Source organism: Onychomys torridus, chromosome 4 (assembly GCF_903995425.1).
Source record: "Onychomys torridus chromosome 4, mOncTor1.1, whole genome shotgun sequence".
NCBI lineage: Eukaryota > Metazoa > Chordata > Mammalia > Rodentia > Cricetidae > Onychomys > Onychomys torridus.
Genome location: NC_050446.1, coordinates 137,199,678 through 137,220,555, shown reverse-complemented (window position 1 = coordinate 137,220,555; position 20,878 = coordinate 137,199,678). Strand labels below are relative to the sequence as shown.

At 46.0% G+C, this 20,878-nt stretch overlaps 1 protein-coding gene across 1 annotated transcript in view; it reads left to right on the top strand.

Moving 5' to 3' along the window:
* The window catches only part of Zbtb46 (zinc finger and BTB domain containing 46), a 109,706-nt gene that overhangs the window by 10,622 nt on the left and 78,206 nt on the right, over window positions 1-20,878 (top strand). The gene's annotated exons all lie outside the window — the stretch shown is intronic.

Genomic DNA, 20,878 nt, shown 5'->3' with positions numbered 1-20,878 from the left:
GAAAGGACAAAGGAGAAGAAAGGAGATTGGCCTGGAAGGTACCCACACCTTGGTTCCTGTGGCTTCTGTATCTGGGATTTCAGGGTCAGGGAACCCACACTTACATACATCACATGCCCCAGGAGGCACTTGGTCCAAGACTGGATCTGCGGGCCAGAAAAGTGTCTGGATCTTTTCCCTGAACCCACTCAGGGAAGGCAGTGAGGCAAAGAGGGTGAGGGAGCAAGCAGAATAGAAGCTCTGATGTTCACCACCCCAGCTCTAGGAATAAGCACAAACCACAAGGCTGTCCACTCTCACCTCTTTGAAGCTGCTCCAAGCTGAGTTAAAACTGAGTGTGCAGTCAGATGGTGGTGGCACAGACCTTTAATCCCAGCACTTGAGAGGCAGAGGCAGGTGGATCTAAGTAAGTTCAAGGCCAGCCTGCTCTACAGACTGAGTTCCACAACAACCAAGGCTACAGAAACCCTGTCTCACAAAACAAAACAAAGAAACAAAAACAAACAAACAAACAAAAAACCCTGAGGGTGAATGGGCCTGCCCAGCCCCTCCAGCTGCCCAGGAGCTCAGAGTGACCACAAAGCCTTGAGAAGTCTTTGAAGTGCTAGAATGAGGCTACAGGAAGAAGGTGGCATCCCACCCAGGCCCTGAGTCCATCCTCCCCAAGGTTAGTAACCTTGCCCATGGGCTTGGAGTCCATCTCTGGAGCCACCCGCTTTGCCAGGCTCCTTGCACTTCCCAGGTATATCTGGGTATGAGGACCAGGGAAAAGAGGACTTGCCTGTCATCCCTGACCCAATCCCATCCCCAATTTATTTTTTGCAGGTTCCTGTAGGGGCAGCAGTGGGTCAAATAATTGGTCCTTCTCTCAACCGAAAATAGCAGGCCATGGCCTTATGGAAACTCCCCAGAGTGGGAGGTAGGGAGGAAGAAGAGCAAAGGAAGGGAGACTTCTCAGGAAATGCCTGGGTGCCCTGACTGCCCTAGCAAAGACTCCTGGTCATTGGCTCTGCCCTTGGAAAGTCCCAGGCAGGGCCTGTGGACCTTGGTGGGAGTAGTGCCAGCAGGGCAGCAGGGGGCCCTTACACAAGCATCAGATGCCAGGGTGGACTTCCTTTCCTGCCTAGCTGGGTTTCTGCCATGGACACCATCAGGGCAAATGAAGGTAGTTCTTTTTTGTGGTCATTCTTTGCTCCTGGTAGTGGTAAATCTGGTGCCTCATTCTCTGTCCTCTTTACTTCTACCTTCACCATCCTTAGAACAGTTTATTCAGCTAATATTTTAATTATTGAGACAGGTTTCATGTAGTCCAGGTTGCCTCAACTTGATATGTAGCCAAAGATGACCTTGAATTACTAATCTTTCTGCTTCTACTTCCCCAATAGGGATTACAGGCATGCACCTAGATACCAGAAGATGTTTGCCAATAAAGGCCCAAGTGAGGGTTTGACCCAAAAGACTGTAGGAATTAATCTTCAGGGACTGAACCTGGAGAGCTCCAAGGTTGATGGAAGTTGGGTTTTTGTAGGTGTGAGAACAAGGTCAGTGGGTTGTAGAGACCTGGGATGGAGGAAGGAAGATGGGTAAGACTTGCAGACTTGCAAAAGCAAGGCAAAGCGTTTGAAAGGAAGCCATCAGTGAAGATACCAGACTCCATTGTATTTTCACAAAGGTAATTGACCTTCCTTCTCTGTATGTGCAGAGTGGTCTGATTTAAGCAACCTCAGGTTCAAAATATTTGGAAGAAGAATTTATCCATAACTAAGCATGCAATTTATTTATAGTGTGTTTTAAGTCATCTAAAGATTAAAGTCTACTGTTATGGGATGTATCTCAGTGCAAAGTCTACATTTTATACAAGGAATTTGAGCATCTGATTTTGGTGCCTATGGAATTCCTAGACATTCCCTCTTGGTGCTCTAGGAACAAATGCACAGCTCTAGTGTGGAGGGCTTATAGTTAATGCAGAGAGAGGATCAAAAAGTCATGAGAAGTTTAAAGATGAGACAATCAAGAGTCATAATTCTGGATTGGAGATGACCTTCAATGATACAGTGCTTTTCAAGAATATACAAATGTAGCAGGAATCTTAAGAGGTCTTATTAATAAAACAAACTCAGGGCCTGGTGTTGGGGTGGATGCTGGAATGTCAGAGAAGCAGAACAAGCCACAGCTTCCTCACCTCGACAGTTCCTCAGCTGATCCTGTTTCATCAGACTGGAAGCTTCTGAGTCCTCATCCAGAATGGGTCTCAGCTGAACTGCTACTAGAAGCCTAAAAGCTTAACCAGCCAAATGCTTCTAGTTTCTGGCCCTCACGCATTATATACCTTTCTGATTTCTACCATCACTCCCTGGGATTAAAGGTGTGCTTTCTGGGATTAAAGTCGTAAATCACCATGCTTGACTGTATCCTTGAACAGTTGGATTTCTGCCTCTGGAATGCAAGGATTAAAGGCGTATGCTACCACTGCCTATCCTCTATGTTTAATATTGTGGCTGTTCTGTCTCTGACCCCAGATAAGTTTATTAGGGTGCACAATATTTCAGGGAACACAATACCACCACATACAAACCCCAGGGTTCAATACTTAGCACTGCATAGAACTGAATAAAATGATGTATGTCTTTAATCCTAGTTCTTGGAAATTAGAGACAGGATACAAAAATTAAGGTTATATCCAGAAGTTTGAGTCTAGCCTGATATTTTTTCTTGTTTTTTCTTTCTTTCTTTTTCTCTTTCTTTCTTTTTCTTTTTCAAGACACGTTTTTGCTGGGCTGGAGAGATGGCTCAGAGGTTAAGAGCACCGACTGCTCTTCCAGAGGTCCTGAGTTCAATTCCCAGCACCCACATGGTGGCCCACAACTATCTGTAATGAGATCTGGCACCCTCTTCTGTATACATAATAAATAAATGAATCTTTAAAAAAAAAAGACACGTTTTCTCGGTGTAGTCTTGGCTGTCCTGGAACTCACTTTGTAGACCAGGCTGGCCTCAAACTCAGAGAGATCTGCCTGCCTCTGCCTCCCGAATGCTGGGTCACCACCCAGCCTTTTTTCTTGTTTTTTCAAAACAGGGTTTCTCTGTGTAGCCTTGGCTGCTCTGGATCAAAGTGGCCTCAAACTCAGAGGTCTGGCCTGCCTCTGCCTCCCAAGTGCTAGGATTAAAGACATGTGCTACCACTGCCCAGCTGTAAACTGCCCCCACCCCAAATTTAGGACTGGAGACATAGCCCAGTGGTTAAGAGCACCCAGGATCAATTCCCATCACCCACATGTCTGCTCACAACCAGGACTCCAGTCCTAGAGGAATCTAATACCCTTTTCTGTCTTCCTTGGGCACAAAGCATGCACATGGTGAACGTATACATGCAGACAAAATACCAATACATGTAAAATAAAAATAATTCTAAAACTTATTTTTGTTTTGTTGGTCTATTTTGAGAAAGACCTTACTCTGTAGCTCTGGCTATCCTGGAACTCACTATGTAGACCAGGCTGCCCTCAAACTCACAGAGATCTGCCTGCCTCTGCCTCCCAAGTACTGGAATTAAAAATGTTTGCCTCCACTGTGTCTGGCTTAGAAATTTTTTTCAAAAATTAAATAGACAAAATCCTAAATGCTTAGGAAAACTATCATGATCCATGGTGCTACAGGCCTCATAGTTCTCAGCACGAGCAGTGGCTTAAGTGTTTCCCTGAGCTCTCAGATGGACACTACAAGAAGACTGAAATTCAAATGCTTCTGCTATTTTCAGGAAGTAACTCTTAACAATGAACCACAAAATTAAACTAGCTGAGAAAGCAACTAAAAAGTACAGAAGGATAGCTGTAAAAAGCAGTTGTGTACTGTAACAGTCTTGGGGGTGAGCATGATAGACACAGAGAAAAGAGAAATGGTTATTTCAGTGTGTATATTTTGGTGACATCAGGCTCTTAAGGCATTGGTTCTCAACCTCCCTAATTCTGTGACTCTTTAATATAGTTCCTCAGGCTGTGATGACTCCAACCATAAAATAATTTTCATTGCTATTTTATAACTGTAATTTTGCTACTGCTATGCATCGTAATGAAATGTATCTGTGTTTTCATTGAACTTAGGTGACCACTGTCATTTTCATCTGCCCCATTCATACTATCAACATCTCTTTTATTGCTTCCACCTCCATTGAGATAGCCAAAACCCACCATTCATTCATTAATTTATTCATTCAAGAATATTCTTTTGGTCAAGAGATGTGCTTTAGTTCAGTTCTCTGTTCCTATCAATGAGCTTGACACAAGCCAGGGTCATCTGGGAAAAGGGAACTATAATTCAGAAAATGTCTTCATCAAACCGGCCTGTAGCCGGGTGGTGGTGGCACATGCCTTTAATCCCAGCACTCAGGAGGCAGAAGCAGTCGGATCTCTGTGAGTTCGAGGCCAGCCTGGTCTCCAAAGCAAGTTCCAGGAAAGGCGCAAAGCTACATACAAGAGAAACCCTGTCTCGAAAAAACAAAACAAAACTGGCCTGTAGGCAAGTCTGTAGGGCATTTTCTTGATTAATGGTTGATTTTGGAATGGCCAGCCCACTGTAGGCAATGCTACTTGTTGTGGGGCAGATGATCTTGGGCAGTATAAGAAAGCATGGTGAACTGAGCATGGCGGTGTACATTTTTCCCCCAACACTTGGGAGGCAGAGGCAGGAGAATCTCTGTTAGTTTGAAGCCAGCCTGGTCTACTTAGCAAGTCTGAGGCCAGTAGGGACTTCACAGTGAGACATTGTCTTTAAAAAAAAAAAAAATAGAAAAGAAGCTGCTGCTGCGATACTGGTGGTGGTGGTAGTGATATTGGCAGTGGCAAGCACACCTTTAATCCCAGTACTTGGGAGGCAGAGGTAGGCAGATATCTGAGTTTGAGGCCAGTTTGATCACAGAGCAAATTCTAGGACAGCCAGGGCTACATAGAGAAACTCTGTCTCAAAAAAAAAAAAAAAAAAAAAAGGAAAGATGAGAGACAGAGAAAAAAGAAGAGAGTGAGCAAGCTGGGAAGCAGTCCTTCATGGCCTCTTCTTCAGTTCCCTCCCTCCAGGTTCCTGCCTTGAGTTTCTGCTCTAACTTTTCTTCATGATGGACTATTAACTATACGGTGAAATAAACTCTTTCCTCCCCAAGTTGATTTTGGTAAGTATTTTATCATAGCAACGGAAGTGAGCTCTCTACCTTTAGGGGTCTACAATTGATATGGGAAACCAAAAACAAACATAAAAAAGTAGAAAACAAGATACAGAACAACCCTACTCTATTTTACTTTTGTTTTTGTTGTTTTGCAGTGCTAGATATTGAAGCCAGAACCTAGAACATGCTACACAAGCACTCTACCACTGAGCAACACACCCAGCTTCTGTTCCAAAGAGTCTATTGAAAAGAAATTAAACATGTTTATACAGACTTGTCCTCAGATGTTCATAGCATGAATCATAATGTCTTGAAACTAGAAAAACCCAAGTATCCATCCACTGGAGACCAATAAACAAGCTGGATGCTTCTGTACAATCGAGAGAAAAAAATCTCAGAGATTTTATGCTAAGTGAAGCAGCCATGCATAGAAGACCACATATGGAGCCAAGGCTGTGTCACAGGTCTGTAATTCCAACTCCTGAGGAGACTAAGACAAAAAGATTAAAGTTCAAGGTCTGCTTTGGCTACAGAGTGAATTAAAGAATAGTTTGGTCAACTAGGTGAAACCCTGTCTCAAAGAAATAATAAGAGAAAAGAAAAGAAAAGAAATAATAAGAGGGTTTAGGATGTAGCTCACTTGCCTAGTGGGTACAAGATCTTAGACTTAATCCCTAATACTACACAAAACAACACACACACACACACACACACACACACCACTACCATAAAAAGGCATGATTTTGTTTACGTGAAATCTTAGAACTGTAGCATTCTAAGACAGTGGGCATGGTCATGAATTTGTTAAAATTCATTTTTGCTGTGTTTAATATTGGTGACTATCATATGTACAAATTAGGTTTTTAAAAAATTTTATGGTTAGGGATTTAGCTCAGTGGTAGAGCGCTTGCCTAGCAAGCTCAAGGTCCTGGGTTCGATCCTCAGCTCCAAAAAAAAAAAAAAATTATTATGCATACAGTGTTCTGCCTGCATCCTTGCAGGCTGGAAGAGGGCACCAGATTTCATTACAGATGGCAGTAAACCATCATTTGTGGCTGCTGGGAATTGAACTCAGGACCTCTGAAAGAACAGTCAGTGTTCTTAACCTCTGAGCCATCTCTCCAGCCCCAATAAACTAGGTTTTTTTTAATAGAGGTTAACTTTTTGAAAAGATATAAAAATTGAAGGTGGGGCTGGAGAAATGTCTCAGTAGATAAGAGTGCTTATTGCTTTTGTAGAGGGCCTGGGTTCAGTTCCAAGCACCTACATGGTGGCTAAAAACTGTCCAGATGATCCAACACTTTTTTCTGACCTCCACGGACTCCCGTACACATGTAGTGTGCATACATATACTCAGGCACATACACATAAAATAAGTAAATAAATAAAAATTATATATATAATATATATATATATATATATATATATATATATATAAATAATATACATATTGCTTTTTTGAGACAGGGTTTCCCTGTGTACTCCTAGCTGTCCTGAAACTCACTGTGTAAATGAGGCTAGCCTTGAACTCAGGGATCCATCAGCCTCTGCCTCCTGGGGACTAGGATCAAAGGCCTGCACCACCACCACCTTGCTTTTTTGTTGTTGTTCAAGTATTCTTTTAAATTATTTTATGTATCTGAGTGTTTTGTCTGCATGCATCCCTATTTATCATATTCATACAGTGCTCTTAGAGGCCAGAAGAGGGCTTTGGAGCCTTTGGGGACTGGAGTTACAAACATCTGTGAGCCACCATGTAGGTGCTGAGAATTGAACCCTGGTCCTCTGGAAGAGCAGCCAGCATTTCTTCTTCTGGTTTTTTTGTTTGTTTGTTTGTTTGTTTTGGTTTTTTTGGTGTTTTTTGGGTTTGTTTTGGTTTGTTTGTTTGTTTTGGTTTCAGTTTTTGGTTTTTCAAGACAGGGTTTCTCTGTGTAGCCATGGCTGTCCTGGAACTCACTCTGTAGACCAGGTTGGCCTCAAACTCACAGAGATCCACCTTCCTCTGCCTCCTGAGTGCTGGAATTAAAGGTAGGCATCACCACTGCTCAGCTCACAACCAGCACTCTTAGACATGGAATCATCTCCCCAGTCTCAATATTTTTAAGAGATGTAAAAAAATTGGAAGTGGTACCATGAGAAAAGGAAGAAAGACATAAACGTAAGAAGTGGAGACAAAATTTTGGAGCAGTCCTACCAGATTCCCAGCAAAGGGATCTTTTCCTTCCTATGTTTTCCTTCCTACTTGTAGAGCATGCATGGACCCCTAGGAACAGAGACCCTGGGTCACATGGTGACCCTCTTAGTAAGTTGAACAGGCACATCCAGACTTGAGCTCTATGTCAAAGTGTTCACAGGTGCCTTTTCCTACTCAGAGTTAAGTCAGAGAGACAGAGGTCCTCATAGATAACAGCTGGGTGCTATGCCAAGCATGAAGAATAGCTAGGAAGCTAATAGGATAGAGGAACTTTCATGGACTCTGATATGGGAGGAGGACTCTCACAGATCCTTTTAAGGGATGGAGCTTTTGTCCTGGTAGGGAAGTTAGTTTCTCAGGTCCTAGTAGGGAAATAGGGGTTCTCACAAATCCTGGTAGGTCCAGTGTAGTGAAGAAAAGTTTAAGTTTCTGCCTGATGTCCTCTAGCTCCTCCAAGGACCTAGGCTAGGGTTCAAATTACAGTAGCCAGTTTTGGCCCCTGGAGCAAGTGTGGGAGAAAGGTTCCCATGGCTTTCAACCCCTACTGGATTGTATTTCTTCCAAGGGCAGTGGGCTTGCTTGGAATAGAAAGAACTAGATACAAATCCAGTTAGGTAGACATGGCTAGCAAGGCTCTGGTTCCTCCCACACATCTGTGATGCCACTCTCAGTGGTGGTGCCTGGGTATGTTGATGACTGTATTTTCTCTGGGTATGTGGGCAGCTCCACAACTTAACTGGCTTGAGTCCAGAGACAGCTCAGTAACTGGGTTATCCCTTTGACACTCTCTCCCTCACTTGCAGTGCCCTGGCCTGGCCCTTGAAGCACCATGAGTGAGCCCTAAGTCCCAGTGACCTTTTCCCCATGGCCCTGACAGGGTCTGGGAACCTCCGGCCTGTCATCCTGTGTCCTGCCAAGAGGATGTCCTGTCCACCCCCCTCCCCGTTTCTCCTCCCTTATCCCTCCCAGAAGCTGCCCAAGAGTGGAGATGGGGCGAGATAGTGGAGGGGAACTGGAGTCATGGCATCCTGAGCCCCCATTTCTCCTGCTACCTCTTCCCTTTGGATCTGATGAAGTGGATAAGGCCCCCATCCCAGCCCCTTAGCATGCAGATCAGACTCCAATTCTCCCCTAGGTCAGGGACAGTTGTTCTGTGAAACAAAGGCTAGGAGGGAGGGACAGGAGCAGGGAGACAGGAGGGAACAAGGAGAGATACTACCCTTGCCCTTCCAGCCAGTCCCGAGTTTCCTTTCTGTGAGGATTGAGCATAAGGCTTCTGGAGGATGCCTTTGAGCTCAGCTCAGCTCAGCTCAGATTCCTAGGTAGCCTGTTTCTTGTGGAAGAATGAATCAGAAGGTGGTCCCAGTGTAAGGGGAGTATTATGAATCCTGGAGTATCCCTATTGGGCTGGTACTTGTGAAGAAGAACAAATTGGGCCAAGCAGTGCCCTCCTTTACTTCAGCATCTGGTCCTTACTTTCTCAACAGCTGGGTATCTCTGTGCTTGTGCCTCTGTCTGTCTTCCTGTGGTTTGTGTGTGTATACACGTGATACACACACACACACACAAGATAGAGAGAATAAATATGAGTTTGAGTGCAGTAGATGTGTGCATTTGATGTGTGTCTCAAGTGCATTTCTGAACCTCAGATCTGTATGGCCTTCCTTTGTAACTGTGGTGGTGAGTAGAATACTATTTCTCCTGTAAGCTTAAGAATGACCAGTGCCCCTAGGATGCCTGGATCTCTAGAGAGTGGGGGCTGGACAGCTAGGCCCTTTCTAGGGCCTTTTCTCCTGGGCCCTCCCCCAAGGGCTTGGTCCACCTTCTACTTTGGCAGCTCAGCCAAGTTAAAAATAGCCCCTGGGCCTCTGGAAGCGGAAGGGGTAGAGGCTGCTGAGATCAGACCAGGAGGGAGGAGGTAAGAGGCAACCTCTAGTGGGTGAGGCAAGGCAGTTCCCTTGTCTCACGCCAGTGCTCCCTGGCCAGTTGCCCACATTAATGAGGTGGGCTCAACATCTACTGGCCCCATCCATACAGCTTAACCCTTCTACCCTAGAGGAGGTAAAGGAGGGGGCTGCTCATGAGCCTTGCCTAGCAAGGCAGAGACATCATTGATGGTCAGCCTGGCCAGCCAGGCCCTGCTCCAAACCACAACTCCTCCCAGGACACCCTTTCCCTCCCTGGGTTCATTTCCTCTATGAGGGTCCTGTGACTTCTCTAAAGAGAGAAAGGTAGACTCAGGGGGCTAGCCTAGTCAGAAGGCAGGACAAGCAGTCCTCAGGGAACATTCTTCCCTCTGGAAGGATCTGTGGAGGGCTTCTTAGATACTACCCCCACCCCATGTGTAGTTTATATATCATACGCCTACAGGAAAGTGTGCATATTCCAAGGATATAGTTTGATAATGTCCATAAGCTGAAGGCATCTTGTTTAGCACCCATAATAGGAGGGTGCTATTCTTCTGTGTTGTTTTCATGTCATATATGTGGTTTGGTGAATCCAACCATGCATGATTGTGGGGCACATTTAATTGGACAGGTTATGAAACCCTCTGAGCATCTGATGGGGCTGTTGTGGACTCTCCCCTGATGATGCTGGTATTGTCAGAAAGTTCAGGGAATGTGTGCTCTTCCCCCCAGGCTTCTGACCTCCAGAATGTGGACTTGTTTGTCTTTGTGGTATAGAGTTTCCCAAGAAGAAGCTATCTTCGCTCCAAGAGGAATGGCAGAGCATATGTCCCTCTTTACTGATCTAGGCACACCCAAAGAGGCGCCTGTCCTGGAATACACACCCAGCCTTCCTTCCTCAGGAAAACCTGTGGTCTGATAAGGCCTCCAGCCTCCACCCCGGCACCAGGATCCCCAGGGGAGGAGGAAATGGAGCCTGCCACCTGGAGCTGGGGTCAGGGAGCCTGGTTCTTGGTGTTCCATCCCAGTAGAAGGACAGTACTCCATATGGCTCCAGGAAAGGGGAACTCTGACCACCTAGACCATCTGGATTTGGGGCTGTGAAGCAAAGGGGGACCAAACAAGGTGGAGTGGCTGCGTGCATATGCTGCTCCATTCTCTCATAAGGCTTTGACCAAGGCTCCAGCCCCTTCTAGCCCCCAGCTTTGGGTTTCCTAGGACATGTGCTCATCCTGGGTTGGACTTGAGGATGGCAAAGGCCCATGGGAGAAAACTCTCAAATCTTGCTTTCTGCGATATAGCATGCAGGTTTCAGGACTGCGAGTCAGGGTTTGCAATACAGCCTCCTCTAAAGGTCCCATAGCCTCTGGGCCTCCCAGGAGCAACCAGGAAGATTTTGATCCCAAATCTTAACAGGAAGGAAATGTCTGTTAGCTATCTAAGACTGAAAATACCCTCCCAAATCTCAGCCCATTCTTAGCATCTCCTCCTCAGTTCCCCTACTCCTCAGATACCTGCACTGTATGGTTGTTGACTCTCCTATGACAATGATGGTAATAAGATGAGATCTTCAGGTACAGACTGTAACTGCCCAGCACCATGTGGAGTGACCCCAACTTTGGCCAGGATGGCTGTGGAGCATCAGGTCATAGGGACCAAGGGAAACTGGAAGGGGAACAAACAAGATACCAAGGAAAGCTAGGCAGGACTTTATTGTGGTGGCTAGGAACCAAGTTTGGAGTATTTGCTGAGAATCACCAAGGGGCAGGAGCAAGAAAGGCCTTTGGGGTTGAGGGGTTAGTAGAGGTGTTACAAATAGTGTAGCGATGATTCATGTTCCTTGCAATGCAGAAGACTCGTAGTGAGAAGGACGAAATGAACCCATTTGAGCCAGCTTGGGGAGGTGGTCGGTATTCTACTCAAGAACAAGGAAGGAATGGCCTTTCACTTTTATCCCAGATGTTTTCAGCTTCCTTCAGATTGTGCTGACCAGGAACAGATCCTAGATTCTGAGCTGTGGGACCTCCAGAAATGTGTGATACTACTTGGATACTGAAGTTTCAGTCTAAAACAATGCAGCAGAGAAATGAGACAAGCAATTTAGTCCCACAAGGCCACAATTGGAGGTCATCTTGCTAGGGTTTTTTGTTGTTGTTAGTTTATTTTTATTTATGTGTACATATGTCTGCTACCACATGTGTTCGGATATCCAGGGAGGCCAGAAGAGAGCAAGGGATCTCCTGGAGCTGGAGTTACAGGCAGCTGTGAGCCACCTGATATGGGTGCTGGGAACTGAATTCTGGTCCTCTGGAAAAATAGGAAGTTTTCATAACTACTAGGCTATCTCTCTAGCCACAAATGAAAAATAATTTTTTTTAATTTCTTTTTCTTTTTAAAAAAAAATTTGAAACAAGTTCTCACTTGTGTGGCCCTGATTGAGCTGGAACCCAGAGAAATCTGCCTGTCTCCTGAGTACTGAGATTAAAAGTGTACACCACCATGACCAGTTTTTGTATTTTTCTTAAAAATTAACAAAGTGCTTTTTATGATTAGCTGGGAGTGTTGCTCAGTGTGTTTGTCTAATGCACAAGGCATTAGTTGGCCCTCAATGCCCTCTTTATCTATATTTGTAAAGTTGTATATATAGAGATATTTGTAACTGAGTTATTTTGTTATTATTATTATTAATATTATTATATCATTATTATTGGTTTTTTTGAGACTTGGTTTTGCTGTGTAACAGCCTTGACTGTCCTGGAACTTACTCTGTTGACCAAGCTGGCCTCAAACTCACAGAGATCCTCCTGACTCTGCCTCCCAAGTGCTAGGATTAAAGGCATGTGCCACTACCACCTGGCTTCGTCATGCTGCAGTCTAGGCCAGGGTCCTACAGTTCCATTCTGTGGGGCAGAATGTGGAAACTCAATCAGGGCCAAAGTGACCCAAAGACATCACTCTGCTCTATACCTCTGAAAATGCCAGTTGGGAAGAGGGAGGACCATAGGTTACCTAACTGATATGTTTTTTATTATATTTTTTTTAAAATTTATTTATGTGTGCATTGGTGTTTTTCCTGTATGTATAACTGTGTGAAGGTGCCAGATACCCTGACACTGGAGCTATAGACAGCTGTGATCTGCCATGTGGGTGCTGGGAATAGAACCCTGGTTCTCTGGGAGAGCTTCTAGTACTCTACATCCTAGCCATCTCCCTAGCCCAAGATTTTTTTTTTTTTTTTTTAACAAAAACAATCTTGCTGGGTGGTGGTGGTGCATGCCTTTAATCTCAGCACTCAGGAAGCAGAACCAGGCAGATCTCTCTGGGTTCGAGGCCAGCCTGGTCTACAGAGCGAGATCCAGGACAGGCACCAAAACTACACAGGGAAACACTGTCTTGAAAAACAAAAACCAAAACAAAAAAATCTCACAGCATTTATTGCTACCCAATAACATACAGGCTACCAAAACAATATAAATCAATGTTTCAGACTGTACTCCCAGCAGAAGATACATTATTATTATTATTATTATTATTATTATTATTATTAAATTTATTTATTGAGAAAAGGTTTCTCTTTATAGCCCTGGCTGTCCTGTAACTCACTCTGTAGATAACATTGGCCTCAAAGATCTGCCTACCTCTGTCTCCCAAGTGCTGGGATTAAAAGTGTGTGACACCTTGCATCTGGGTGAGTGTCCAAAAGAGATGTGGTATGTATGTGTGTTTGCGAGTTTGTGTCCTTGCTATGTTGCCCAGTATGGAGTGCAGTGGCTATTCATAGGTGAGATCCCATTGCTGATCAGCACTTGAGTTTTGACATGCTCCATTTCCAACCTGGGCAGGTTCACCCCTCCTTAGACAACCTGGTGGTCCCAGCTCCTGGGAGGTTGTTATATTGATGCTGAACTTAATGCAGACACCTGATCCGCACAGCACACTATAGCCCAGAACTCAGTGACTCAAGAGATCCTCCTGTTTCAGCATCCCAGTAGCTGGGACTACAGGTGTGCACTACTTCGCCCAGCAAAAGACACCTTTAAAAATACTGTACTGCCTTCTCAGCTTCTGTCCTTGGCCATTGCTAGTTGGAAACACTTTGAAGGAAAGTAATATCATTTCCTTTTAGCATGATCCTGCCCAGTTGTTTTCTTGACTTTGTTTTAGAATGAATCTCTTATATAATCTGAGGTTCATTTACTCACCAAAGCCAAAAATACAACCCTCACACAGCCACATCTAAATTTGAGATCTATTTCACAAGTAAAAAAGATGTGGTTCCAAAGCCCAGACCTCATATTCTGTTGTATAGGGTACAATGGGTTGCACCTTCTGGCCCTGGCCATAATATGCCATGGTGGAAGTTACAAAATGTAGCTGAGATCTTTTAATTTTTAAAATTTATTATTAATTTTTAAATTTGTGTATGTGCCTTCTTGTCTATATATTCACTACATGCATACAGTGCCAATAGAGGCCAGAAGAGGAGATCAGATACTCTGGAACTGTAGCTCAGTGTGCTTGTCTAATGCACAAGGCATTAGTTTGGCCCTCAGTGCCCTCTCTTTCTACCTATATGTGCATGTCTACATACAAAATTTGTATGTAGACAGATATTTGTAACTGTTGTAACTGAGGTTTTTTTTTTTTTAAACAAAAACAGTCTCACAGCATATATTGTCACCTGGTAATAACATACAGTTGTCAACCACTTAGAAGCCAAGCACTCTTTAAGAGCTGTCCACCAAAAAAATAAAAAATAAAAAAAGAGCTGTCCACCAAAACAAATAAATAAATAAAATTTTTTAAAAAAGCTGTCTGCCCTTCTATTTTATTTTATTTTTTAAAGAGTCATTTATTATGTACACAGTGTTCTGCCTGCATGCCAGAAGAGGGCACTGGAACTCATTATGGATGGTTGTGAGCCACCATGTGGTTGCTGGGAATGGAACTCAGGACCTCTGAAAGAGTAGCCAGTGCTCTTAACCTCTGAGCCATCTCTCCAGCCCCAACCATCCTTCTATTTTTAAGACAAGGTCTCCTATTGGGATCTGGGCTCCTACTTAGGCCAACATAGGCTAGATACACTAGCTAACTAACTAGCTCCAGGCATCTATTTGTCTTTACCTTTCCAGCACTGGGATTACAGCACACAGGTGTCACTGTACCTTAGCTTTTTATGTGAGTGCTGAGGATTGAACTCAGGTCCTTCTGCTAGCATATCAAGCGCTTTACCCACTGAACTATCTCCCTAGCCCCAAAGGGAACACCATCAAGGCTGAGCCTATGTAGACAGAGGCCAGGATGAAAGGTGGCAGGCTCTCTCAACAGTGTTTAAGAGAACACATCTTGTGTGCAGCCTGAGAGCCCAGAGCTCACCACACAACATCACTCAGAAATATAAGACCAGCATCCCTGACTCTGTGTTTTTGTACCCCATGAGAGTGTTTGGGGGAATGGGTTAAGTAATGAATATTCTGAAGTGCTAATTCCTTTGTTTGTTTGGTTGGTTTTTTGGTTTCTCTGTGAAGACCAGGCTGGCCTTGAACTCACAAAGATCTGCCTGTCTTTGCCTCCTAAGTGCTGGGATTAAAGGTGTACACCACTACACTACCCAACTGAAGTGCCATTTTTTCTTTCTTTTTTTTTTTTGTTTTGTTTTGTTTCTCGAGACAGGGTTTCTTTTTTTGTGTAGCCCTGGCTGTCCCAGAACTCGCTCTGAAGACCAAGCTGGCCTTGAACTCACACACCTTTAATCCTAGCACTAAGATCAGTGGCAGGGAGATCACTGTGAGTTCAAGGCCAGCTTGGTCTTCAGAGCGAGTTCTGGGACAGCCAGGGCTACACAGAGAAACCATGTCTCAAAAAAACAAAAAACAAACAAACAAAAAATAGTGGAAATAAATAGCTGGGCTGAGATATACTGTGAGTGGCTACTCAGCTCTCAACCCTAGAAGTCATGAGAGTTGTTTTGTTTTTATTATTGGTTGGTTTTGCTTCTCTTTCCCCCTTTAAAGAATGAACCTTTTATTTTGTAATAACTTTAGATTTCAGAAAAGTTGCAGGTTGTACAGCCCAGAATTCCTGTGTGACTTTTCCAGGCTCCAAGTTTCTCACTGTCATTTGGCATTGCTACATGCCTTTGTGAGTATCAGGAAGCCCTTGCTGGCATAACTCTCTACTACAGTAAGACTTTCTTTGGACCTTACCACCTAGTTCCCAAAGCTCTCCTCTATTCTCCAGTCCCCTCCATCATACTTGGAGACATTACATTTTACATTTTTGTAGGCTGAGGCAATTTCTCAGGCTTCCTTTGTTTCTCATGAACTTCAGTTTTAAGGTTTACTGATCAGATGCTGAGTAGACAGTACCTCAAGTAGAATCTATGGGGTGTACTTTCTGAAGACTAAGGTAATAAGTTTTAGAGAGAATCTCAGAGATGAGGTGTCCTCTTGTCATATCACCTTAGAGGCACCTGACATCCACATGATTACCCCCTAGTTCTGGGTGGAGTTACTTAGATAAGTGACTTACCAAGGTGGTGCTTACCAAGAATCTCTAAAAAATTCTTATTCTTTCCTCTTCTGATCCTATTTTAATTTATGTGTATCTGTGTTTTCGTTTGTACATATGAGTGCGGGTACCTGCAGAAGTCAGGGGTGTTGGATTCCCTTGGCTGGAGTTACAGGCAGTTGTGAGCCATCCATCCTGGGAACCAAACTTGGGTCCTCTGCAGGAGCAATATATGCTTTTAACTGCTGAGCTATCTTCCCAGGCCCCTTCTGGTTCTTCTGGGGAACCCCAGAAGGCTTTTCCTGATGGGAGGGAGGGCCTACATCTCAAAAGGCAGGACAAAGCACTATTCCACAGTCCTCTATGGACCACAGTCACTATTCACTTTCTGTCCCAGGCCCTAGCTCAGGAGGAAGGGCCAGGTAACTCTGGGAAAGCAAGTCATCACATGGGGAGATACTGGGCACATGGTAGGTACTCAAGGAATATGCTGCCTTTTCCTTCCTTCTAGGACTAGTTTAACACAGCAATTTTTCTTTCCTTAGCATGTCTCAGGCTAGTAGGCCTGAGAACTCCCAAATGGAATACCAAATAGAGCCAGGTGTCCCTTTTCACCTGTGGTGCTATCAGCAGAGCTATCACCAGCCTGTGCAATGTGAGCCTTGGAGCTGTAGCCTCTGGGGAACAGTGGCTTTAAGCTGGGACTAAGGCCCAGCCCTCATTGCCTGTTCTGAGATGGAATTACAGCCCCAGACTTATACCAGTGAGGGCAACAGTTTCTCCCCCAAGGCCTGGTGAAGACTCCAGGTACTTCTTTGTGTTCTGGAATAGCCGGGACTGCAACCTGTCAAGTAGTTTCAGGGGAAGACTGACTACCAGGGCTTCTGAGTGTGTTTGCATAAAGCAAGTATCCCTTTATAGAAGTGACATGTCACAGGGACTACTGAATAAAGGTGGAGAAAGGACTTTGGGATGCAGAAGAGGAAAGCCCATAACTGGGACCTGGTGAAATGGGCTAGAACTTGTGTGGAAAATATACTCTTAAGAGACAACCCAAGTGGGCTCAGGACACCAGCTGAGACCCAGGAATAGGTGTGGAAGGCTGGTGGGTATCTGAGGGTATGGCAGGAGCAGGACTGTCCCTGATCTATGCTGGGGCCTTCCCAGGGCCTGTGGTTGGGATAAGCTGCTTAGAAATTCTCAGAGGAAAGCACTATGTCAGGATCCAGCTGTACCCCACAGCCAAGTAAGGTCTGTCTCTACCCAAAGTGCACACGTGGTTCTGATTGGGTACTGTGGCTGATCCCTGCCCCTGTGTAGGTCTGGCATAGAGGTCTGGCTGACATATCCTCTGCTTCTGCTCTGTTCTTCCCCATCTCTTCCCCTTGGTCTGCTGAGGCCTGGCCCCCAACCTACTCTCTTGGTCTTGAGCCTCAGTACTTCTCCTTCCCCCAGCCCAGGGCTAGCCAGGAACATAGCAGGTGTGCCAATATTGCTGGAAATGCAGGGAACTCTGGAATGCTAAGCCCTGGCCCCATAGATGGTAGGTGGGAGGCAAGGCTTACGGAGCAAGGAGCTGCCAGTTGGCTATGGTACTTTGGAAGGACAGTTGGGGTGGGGAGCACTTGGAATGGAGATGGGGCGACAGTTGGCAATAGCAGCTGGAGTGGCAGTTGGGGCTTGGCAGGGGCACAAGCCTGGAGGACAGTTGGGGTGGGGCAGCCATGGGGTTGGCAGGTAGCCCCTAGCCTGGAGCAGCTCTGGAGGACAGTCTTACAGAGGCCTGGACAGGAAGGCAAGTCCAGATGGCTCTAGACCTGGTCAAACTATGCCCAGGAAGCCCATATTACAGAAGCCTGGGTGAGGAGCCCCTCCCATGGCCATGGATTGGTCTTTGCTGCAGACTGAGGCAGGATTCAGTTCCACTACAGGGGCCAGGATGATGTGTGATGGGTGGGTCCCAGTATCCCCAGCCCACAGCAGTAGTCTTTCTTCCCTCCCTGCTCTTGGCCTCTCTAGATAGGGACTTCCAGCAGAGTGCTGGAGAGGGCAGGGACAGGTTTCTGGAAGGGGGCAGAACTCTCAGGTCTGTTGCCATGGGGACGACTGAGCAACACCACTGGCTGGAGGATAAACAGGCAGTCTCTCTGACCAGTGACTGAGACAAAGACAGCTACAGAAAACCCAGTGGGGGTAAATGAGGAAATGCTGCCTTTGGGGGAAGGTGTCTAGCAATGACAGGGTTGGTGGGGTAGTACCTCTACTAGATATGGAGGGATATTTGCTGTTCTTCTGGAATTTTCTTTTCCAAAGCTCCTCCCAGGCTATTGCTTACAAAGCAGACCCTGAGGCTAAATGCAAGTAAGTCCCTGATCTCTCTATTGTCTCACAGTTCTTTGCCTGAGGTAGGGTCCCTTCTTGCTCCTCTGCCCCTTGAAAGCCACATGGTGTGTCGGTGGAGGGCAGGTTACCAGTAAAGCACATGGGGGCCTCTAGGGTTTACAGAGGATGCTGGGCTTGGCCAGCCACATGGCACTCTTAATGGCTATCATGGTGGTGTTCCAGGTACTTGGGATAGAAGGGACCCATTCTGAGGGTCTTCTATCAGAAAGCACATTCATGGCCTGACCAGCTTCTGCATCCTTTGTTTGGCCCCCAGAATGTGTGGCCTGATGCTAATTTCCTTCATGGATTTGATGGTCTCCTGACATGCTCATATGCTTGGGGTGAGCTTTTGGTTGTTGTTATTGTTTTTTAAAATAGGGTTTTAAAGAATGGCCTGGATCTCACTTTGTAGACCAGGTTGCCCTTAAACTCAGAGAGATTCATCTGCTTCTGCATCTCAAGTACTGGAATTAAAGGTGTATGCCACCACACCTGGCTCAACTTTTTTTAAATTTTGTATTTGTGTGTGTGTGTGTGTGTGTGTGTGTGTGTATACATGTGCAGCTGGCTGCCTATCAAGGCCAGAAGAGGGTGTTAGATCTCCTGGAGCTGGGGTTATAGGCAGTTATGAGCTACTCCAACGTAGATACTGAGTGAGAACCAAGCTTGGGTTCTATGCAAGAGCATTAAGCAAACAATATTATTAAACACTGAGCCATCTCTCCAGCTCCTGGGGGTAACTCTACAATGGTCTCAACAGATAGCATGGACTCATGTGGCTGCAGGGCCCTGACCATCTGTCTGTCTGTTCACATTTTCTACTGCTCACTGTTGATAGCCAGGATCATGCCCATCTTCATGGAACCTTCCCAGATCCCTGCTATGGATGCTGAATGCCATGATCAGAGTGTAACTGAGGCCATCCTATCTGTCCATCCTTGAGAGTCATCTCTAAGGCAGGTCACCTGAAGTGAGAAACTGAGTTCCTGAGCCATTCTGGTAACACATCAAAGCAGACACATTTAGATACCTGGGCCAACTCAGCTATGACTACTTCCCTTACCTTCACATGCCAAGAGGTTGCAGTTGCTGCTGTTTGGGTTTGTTTGTTTGTTTGTTTGTTTTTTTAAAACAATTATGGGATTTATTAGCTTGCAGAATGGTGATAGTGAGGAGACAGGATGTCTCATCTCAGGGGGTTGTTCTTCAATCTGTCTACAAGCTAGCTGTATTGTCTTTATGTCCAGGCCTTGTACCCTAGTGCTGGCTTTTGGAACAGAAAATACAGGGGTCTTGGTCCAGTCACTGGTAGTGCTGCTGGGGTGGAGGTGCAAGAGTGTATATGTGTGTTAGAGAAAGGGGGTATCTGCTCTGTCCTGGCTCATTTCAGAACTCAACAAGAGTTCCTATGAAGATAAGTAGCCCTTCTGGCATATGGAGTGGGCCTGTTAGTGTTAGACACAGGCGTGGTTGTTATGGGCTTCCTGAGCAATGACTGAGCTCCATTGTCTTTATGGGCAAGGTTCTTCTATTGCTCCTAAATTCTGCATGGAAAACAGACAGCATAACATCAACATGATCCTTCTTGAATGTGTCTTGGGTGCCTAGTTACCTTGAGAGAAACTGGGGCTATCTCTGAGGGAGAGTGACCTTACAGGTCTCCTCATGCTTCACTTTCGTCATGGGCTGTAAACAGAGACCAAATTGAGAAAGGGGATGGTCTGAAGGATTATCTACAGACAGTGTTCTTTGTCCCCTCAGAGGGAAGTGTACCCAGAATGACTCTCGGATCCCCCCGGAGGTCAGAAGCAGTATGTTAGAACTGTGGTAGTCCTACTTCTCCAAGGATAGGCACACTGAGGCGGGCAGGAGTGGGGTGTGTGTGGTGATGGTGGTGGGGCTTGCTTCAGACCAGTTGTGCCAAGAGAGTCCTCCAGCAGAAAGAATGAGACTAGGGACACCTGGGCCATGAGTGCCAGCCTAGATGCCTGGTGAGGGGTGGGCAGGGCATTTGGACAGCCATCTCCTGGAGGGAATATCCCTGGCTTTCATCTCTGACTGCCAGACCTCTGCTCGCCCTTGCTCGCTCAAGGAGAATCTCCTCCTGCCAGCCCTCCCACTGCCGCCCATGAATGCCTCTACACACAACATGAGAAATCTTACATCAGGGCGGGCGCCTCCCACCTCCAGAGGAATTTCGCGGCGCTGGCCCCTCGATGAGGCAGGGCGCAGACAGCCTAGGGCGCCTCGCGATTGGTTGGCCCAGTAGGGCTCAACTCCTCTACGCCCCTGGCCAGCCGCAGGCTCACCTCCTTCCCTCTGCTGTGCTCAGAAGGGAGCGTGGTGACCTTTAACCCCAGCGCAGGCCAGCCAGGAATGTACGCTACCCGTTCCTGCTCCCCAAAGGCTCGAGGACATAGGAGGAAAGAAGAGACGCGCTGCACCGCACCACTGGGGGCGGGGTGTAGAGACCCATCCCTAGCTATACGGAAATCGAGTTGCGATCACTGGCTGGGAGCTGCTGGCCAAGACAGGGTTCTTGCCTCTTGTCTGAGCCCCACGCCCTCACCAGCAGCTGGATGACAAGACCGACGTGCAGCAGCCAATGCTTCTAGTTGGCCAAATATGAGTACCGTTTGCAGGCACCGCCACGTGGCCCGCTTCTCAACGCGCGCTTCTCTGGGAGAGCGCCCAGGTCCCCGGATGGCGGGGGTGCACAGTGACCAG